This window comes from Camelus dromedarius, chromosome 5 (assembly GCF_036321535.1).
Source record: "Camelus dromedarius isolate mCamDro1 chromosome 5, mCamDro1.pat, whole genome shotgun sequence".
Taxonomy (NCBI): Eukaryota; Metazoa; Chordata; class Mammalia; order Artiodactyla; family Camelidae; genus Camelus; species Camelus dromedarius.
This window is the reverse complement of record NC_087440.1, coordinates 8,127,894-8,133,893: the sequence shown is the minus strand read 5'-3', so window position 1 is coordinate 8,133,893 and position 6,000 is coordinate 8,127,894. Positions and strand designations below refer to the sequence as shown.

The 6,000-nt window shown below is 41.9% G+C and overlaps 1 protein-coding gene across 2 annotated transcripts in view; it reads left to right on the top strand.

The window, feature by feature from the left end:
- The first annotated feature begins 881 nt into the window (after positions 1–881).
- The window catches only part of GCNT3 (glucosaminyl (N-acetyl) transferase 3, mucin type), a 34,910-nt gene continuing 29,791 nt past the window's right edge, over positions 882–6,000 (top strand). The window contains exons 1-2 of one of the 2 annotated variants that reach the window (XM_031452971.2): positions 882–1,061; positions 1,346–1,424. The gene's annotated coding sequence lies outside the window, so the exon portion shown is untranslated. The remainder of the gene's footprint in view (positions 1,062–1,345; positions 1,425–6,000) is intronic. The other variant, XM_064485555.1, reaches the window with a different exon arrangement.

Genomic DNA, 6,000 nt, shown 5'->3' with positions numbered 1-6,000 from the left:
CTGTAGGTTGTTGTTTTGTTTTGCTTATGGTTTCCTTTGATGTGCAGAACCTTATCAGCAATTAGGTCCCATTTGTTTATATTTGCTTTTATTTCTGTTGCTTGGGTAGACTGCCCTAGGAGAACACTGCTACAATTTATGTCAGGGAATGTTTTGCCTATGTTTCCTTCTAGGAGGTTTACCGCGTCTTATCTTATATTGTAAATATATTCTTGAATTAGAACATAACAACAAGACAGTGTTTATTTGAGTTACTGATTTGGGCTACATCTATTGAGATTGCTTGTCAATATATCACATCCCAAATAATCGCATTCTACGTTCTCGCAGATGAAGCTAAATGTCTAGCCTTTTCTCAATTGACATGACGTGAAAATATTTCTCTTGCGGTCATTAGAAAACATTGCCTACCAAAAACTCACGAATAAAATGGATCTGATCTTAGAGTTATACACATGACATATTTATGTAACATGACCAAATGGTCTTGTTGATTTTAGTGGTTTTGTTTTAAATTTTTAGGTCATAAAGAATAAGGGTCATAGTGAGAGGAAAAAAAAAATAGGAACTTATCTGCAGTTTCTTAACTTGCAAAATAGCCTATGAGAAAAAAAATAAAATAACGGGAGAGTATTGCTTAGTGGTAGAGTGCATGCTTAGCATGCACGAGGTCCTGGGCTCAATCCCCTGGACTACCTCAGAAATAAATAAATAAACCTAACTGCCTCCTCCTGCCCCGCAAAAAAACTAAGGGGGGAAGAAAAAGATAGACTGCGAGCGAAAAAACGAAAACGAAAGAGGAACTTGTCTCCAGTTTCTTAACTTGCAAGATTAGAGTAGTGTAAGGGAACTTTATACAGCGTCCCTTAGTTGACCTTTCAAAAACATAGGCTTGAACTGCGTGGGTCCACTTAAATTTTTTCAGTCAATATATTGGGAAGCTTTTGAGGAAGTTTGCTACAACTTGAAAACGCTAGCAGATGAGCAGTATAGCTTTTCTCTTTCCCTCGCTGGAAAATAGCCTATTGGAGAAATAGCCCGTCGTCAGCCTGTCTTCACAGGTAAGTGGTTTAAAAAAAAAAAGGTAATAATGTTTCCAATACTGTTTTAAGACTCTGACTGCGATACTTAGGCCATAAAAGCTTTGGTAATGATATAGGCTAGGCTGTTGAAGCGATTATACTGATAATACGAGGCTGCTCTAAAGCAGTCCTATTGCTGCTGCTGTGTTATCAGTGCGCGAATCATACCTGTACATACATATGAATTTCTTTTTCATGTTATCTTTACACTTTTGATGACTAGTGTTGGGAATACATGACATCTGTAGTAATTTGTATCATAGGAAGCAATGTTGATGAAGGTGCTGACAGACGGTTCATCCTACAAACAGACGATGGAAACTTACAAGATGGATAAATACGGTACCCTAAACGTATTTTCTCTTCCTTATGATTTTCTTAGTAACATTTTCTTTTTTTCTCACTTAGTTGATTGTAAGAATACAGTATATCATTCTAACTCAGGGAAGATGATTCTTTAGGATACTGGTCCACCGTTTTCTCGATCTGCTGGGTTTCCAAATAAAGTCACTATTCCTTGCCCGTCGACTGAAAAAAAAAAAAAGAATACATAAAAGTATATCATACATATAATGTACAGGATATGTGTTAATCGACTGTGTATGTTACTGGCTAAGCTTCTGGGTCAACAGGAGGCTATTACTAGTTAACTTTTGGGGAAGTTGAAGTTATCCTCAAATTTTCAACCATGAAGGCAGCCAGCACTCTGAACGCCCACATTGTTCAAGGGTCAACTGTGTAAGAGTAGTGGAGAAGAATCAGGGAAATTTGGACCCAGACTGCATGGGGTCAAGTCCTAATTCTACCGCTAAGCAGCTACGTAACCTTCAACAACTTAACCTATTTGTGTCCTCATTCACAAAACAGGGGAAATGCTAGTACCTACCTTGTTATGAGGTTTTGAGAGAATTAAGTCTGTTTCTAAAGCCTTTAGGACAAGGCCTAGCACATGTCAAGTAAATATTAATATCAAAAGGGAATGATTCTCACTTTTTCAGGTTCTCTTCCAGACCTCACCCAGACACACGATTTGCATTCTCATGAGTATAGTACGCGTCGAAATCTGTAAGCTGTGTTTTTTCTGCCTGTAGTCTGGCTTTATGTTCTAATCACCATCATGTACACTATCCTATGTGTCTCAGTGGCTCTCCTAGTAATTATTTTAAGTTGTTTAATAATGATGTAGCCTAGTTTATTACCTTCTTCCTCCAGTACAGGTATTTAGGTTATTTCCAGTGTCTTGCTATTACTATAGAAATGTTAGATCTTTGTGTAGAAGTGGTGGAGAAAAATGAGAAGTTTCAGGGGTGGGTAGGGGAAGCCAAAAAGGAGGAAAGAGTTATTGATGGGGAACATGGGAAAGTACTGCCAAGTACCCTCATCCTTGCTTCTGTAAAAACATAAGTAGATGCTCCAAAAAATAGTGACAGAGGTTGCAAAGGCTAACAGGGGCCCTTGAGGTCAAAGCCACTGAACCTGGAAGCAGAAGATCTGTCTGAGGGCTGGCACCCCAGCCCACCAAGCAGTGTGGCTCTTGGCCACCCTGCACCCCGGTGGTCTCCCCGTAGCCCAGGAATCCCAGCCTCCCCACGCAATTCTGGGAACCTGGAGAGCAGCCACAACACTGAGCACATGGAAGGGACAGCTCTGACCCCTGAGCCTGCCATCCAGGTGGGGTTGATGCATTACTTCAGGAAGAATGTCACCGTCCCTGGGAGCAGTGGGGTGCCAGGAGACAGAGAAGGATTGTGCAACCCATGGAGTAATCGAGAACTGAAGCTGTGAGGCAAATGGCCAGCTCCTCTGACCCAGAGAAGCTGAGCTCCGTAGCATTGCCTGAGACTGGCCGGGACCTGGGTCCTAACTCTATCCACAAAATTCTAGAAATGGCAAATCCTTGGTCGGACATCGTTGTTTCCGTCCTCCTTTCACACTGGCCTTCTCACACCTTTTGCACGCGCTCGTATCAGGGAGGCGAGGTCGGACAACCTTGGGGTTCCACAGCCTAGACCAAAAAAGCCCTCGCTCAGCACCCTGTTTTTGTCAAGTCGCGAAGGGCTCTGTAAAAATTCATGCATGATTCATTTGAACTCCGTAATTGATTTCTTTTCTCTTTCTGTAGAAAATAACCTTGATGTCCTGAAATCAAACTAACGGACACCTTTGCTTTTTCCCCAGCCCGCTACCACACACGGCAAACAGGTCTGGGGGTGCGGAGGAGGGGGAGGGTCTTGTACCCCCCTTCTCTTCCTCCTCCCCCTCCCCCTTTCTCTCCTCTTGGTAGCATACTTACTGGATTTAAAAAAAAATTTAGATCATACTAAGAATAGATTCAAACTGCTTTTATTTTTTAATAAAAAAGTATATTCAGACTAGCAGAAAAGTTACAAAAGTAGCACCAAGAAATCCCGTGTGTGTTTCGCTCAAATTCCCGGAATCTTAACACTTCACCACTTCAGGTTCATTGTTTTCTCTCCCCCACCCGCCCACCCTTTCCTCAACCCCCGGGACACATGAAAACACTCAGATGTTCTTCCCTCTGCGTCATTTGAGAGGTTACATCCTCATACCCTCTGATCCCTTTCCCTTAAGACTGACTTCCCTGTGTATTTTGGAATAAGGATGTTCTTTTACGTGACCACAGCATAGGTATCAAGTTCAGGAAATCGTAACTGGAGGCTGCACGCTGCGCTTCTGTCTATGTCCATATGCTAACTTTGTCCGTTGTCCTATGAGTGCTCTTTATAGCACGTTTTTACGCACAGGGCTTTTTTCTATCCAGCACTTTCTCCTTCCCCAGTGCAGGGTCACATGTTGCATGTTGCTGTCCAGCCTCTTTAGGCTGCTTTAATCTGGAACACTTGTTCAGCCTTTCTTTAGCTTTCGAGACATTGACTTTAAAAACAAACAAACAAACAAACAAACCAGGCTATTTATGTTCCAGGATGTTTCTCAACTTGGCGTTGCCTGACGTTTCCTCCTCTTTATAGTCAAGTCTGGCTGGAATATTATGTGAGACAGTGTGTGTCTTAGGCTATTGCCTCTGCAGCACATAATGTCTTGTTGGCCCCTCACTGGCGATGGTAATTCATCACCAGGTCCGGGTGCCAGTGTTGTCCGGTTTCTCCACTGTATTAATATTTTACCCCTTGCAATGAATACATCTGTGAAGGCACTTTAAAATCCTCAGATATCCTGTTCCTCCTCAAACTTTCCACCTTGTATTTAGAATCTTCCCTGTATTTAGAATCCATTGATGATCCTTGCATGAACCAATCTTTACTAAGATAGTTGCAAAATGGTGGTTTTCCAGCTCTCACTCCCTTCACATTTAGCGGTTGGTATTCTGCTGTACGGAAGAGCACCCCCTCCTCGCTCATTTGCCTGTTTGCCTGCTTACCTGTCCGTCTGTCCATCCATCCATCCAGCTACCCATCATCCATCCATCTATTTCATCAGTATGGACCCACAGACTCCTATCTTACAGGAGTTATATTCCAGTACTGTTCTAATATGTTTTGATGCTCAAGTGTTTGAGATAAGTCACTTCAAATTGGTTCCTGTGTCCTTTTAATGTGCTTCCACCATGTTTTGAGCACTTCCTTACTTTCTGGCACAACAAGATGATCCAGTCTCATTTTGTACCTTCCTTAACTCAGCCCTGGAATCATCTACTTCTCCAAGGAGCCCTGATTCTGCAATAGAAGAGAACAGATCTGACTCTATACTGGATCTGTTCCTTTAGTTTTAACCACTGTGCCCTTTTTTTCTGGGTTCATTCTTGCTAGCTCTGCACCTTTTGTAAATGAATGTTGCCTTTATCCTGTCTGGTAAACAGGAGAGCCTTTTCTCAAGGCTCTGATCTTTAAGGATATTAAAACTTCTGCACTTACATAAAGATAACAAGTTGCAGAATAGAGGGTAGCCTTTGTTTTGTTGGAGGTTTTGCAGGAGAACCATGACCTGGCCCATGTGGACCATTGCAGGAACAAAGACTTCATACACCAACAGGTTTGCAACAACCAACCTCCCCCACCCCCCATTTTTGTTTTTTGGGTTTTTTTTTTTGTATAAAAGGAGCCTGTATTCTGATTGGAGCAGGATGGTTCTCCAAGACATCAGTCTGCCATCCTGTCGGTGTGCCGGCTTTCCGAATAAAGTCTCTATTTCTTGCCCGAACACCTTGTCTCCCAGTTTGTTGGCCTGTCGTGTGGTGAGCAGGATGAGTTTGGACTCGGTAACAATTCCTTTTAGGGGAGAGTGGTATTTAGAAGCCAATTTCTGGGTACTAAGTATGCTCCCAATTTTGGGGGTGTCATTGTTCCTAGGTTCTGTCAGTGTATTGAGCTAGAGGAAATATGTTTATACATGTTTGATTCATGATTTCTAAAAATACACATGTTTTAGAAACCATGACTTGACTTTGATACTTTCGATTTTACCCACAGGGTTTTGTTTTGTTTTTTCTCACTCCACATTTGTATTTCCCTTCGTCCATAGTGAGAACGCTGGCTCCCAACAGCCTCAACATATTTTTCATATTGTTCATTTGCTCAGACCTACGATTTGTTTAAAATAGTTTTAGATTTGCATCCTAAACCACTATGAAAAACAAACTTACTAGAAATAGTTCAAGACTTTTTTGAGTTCTTTTGCCTTTAGCCTAAAGGCAAATAGTCAGAGTAGTACATTCAGAGTCACTTGGGTTAGTTCTCCCCCCCACGGTCTTCAATGTGGTTATGTTACTCACTTGGAATACAAAGGGACTTATTTATTTCTGTTTGTCTTTAGTTTTACTCCCCTCCCCACCACTATTTTATTTTTTGAACTTAGGGAACATTATCACGCTTCCAGCAGTCAAAAAGATACAGAAGTCCCTTCCTTCCACATCCTTTCCATCCTTCTTCCCCTCTCCCTT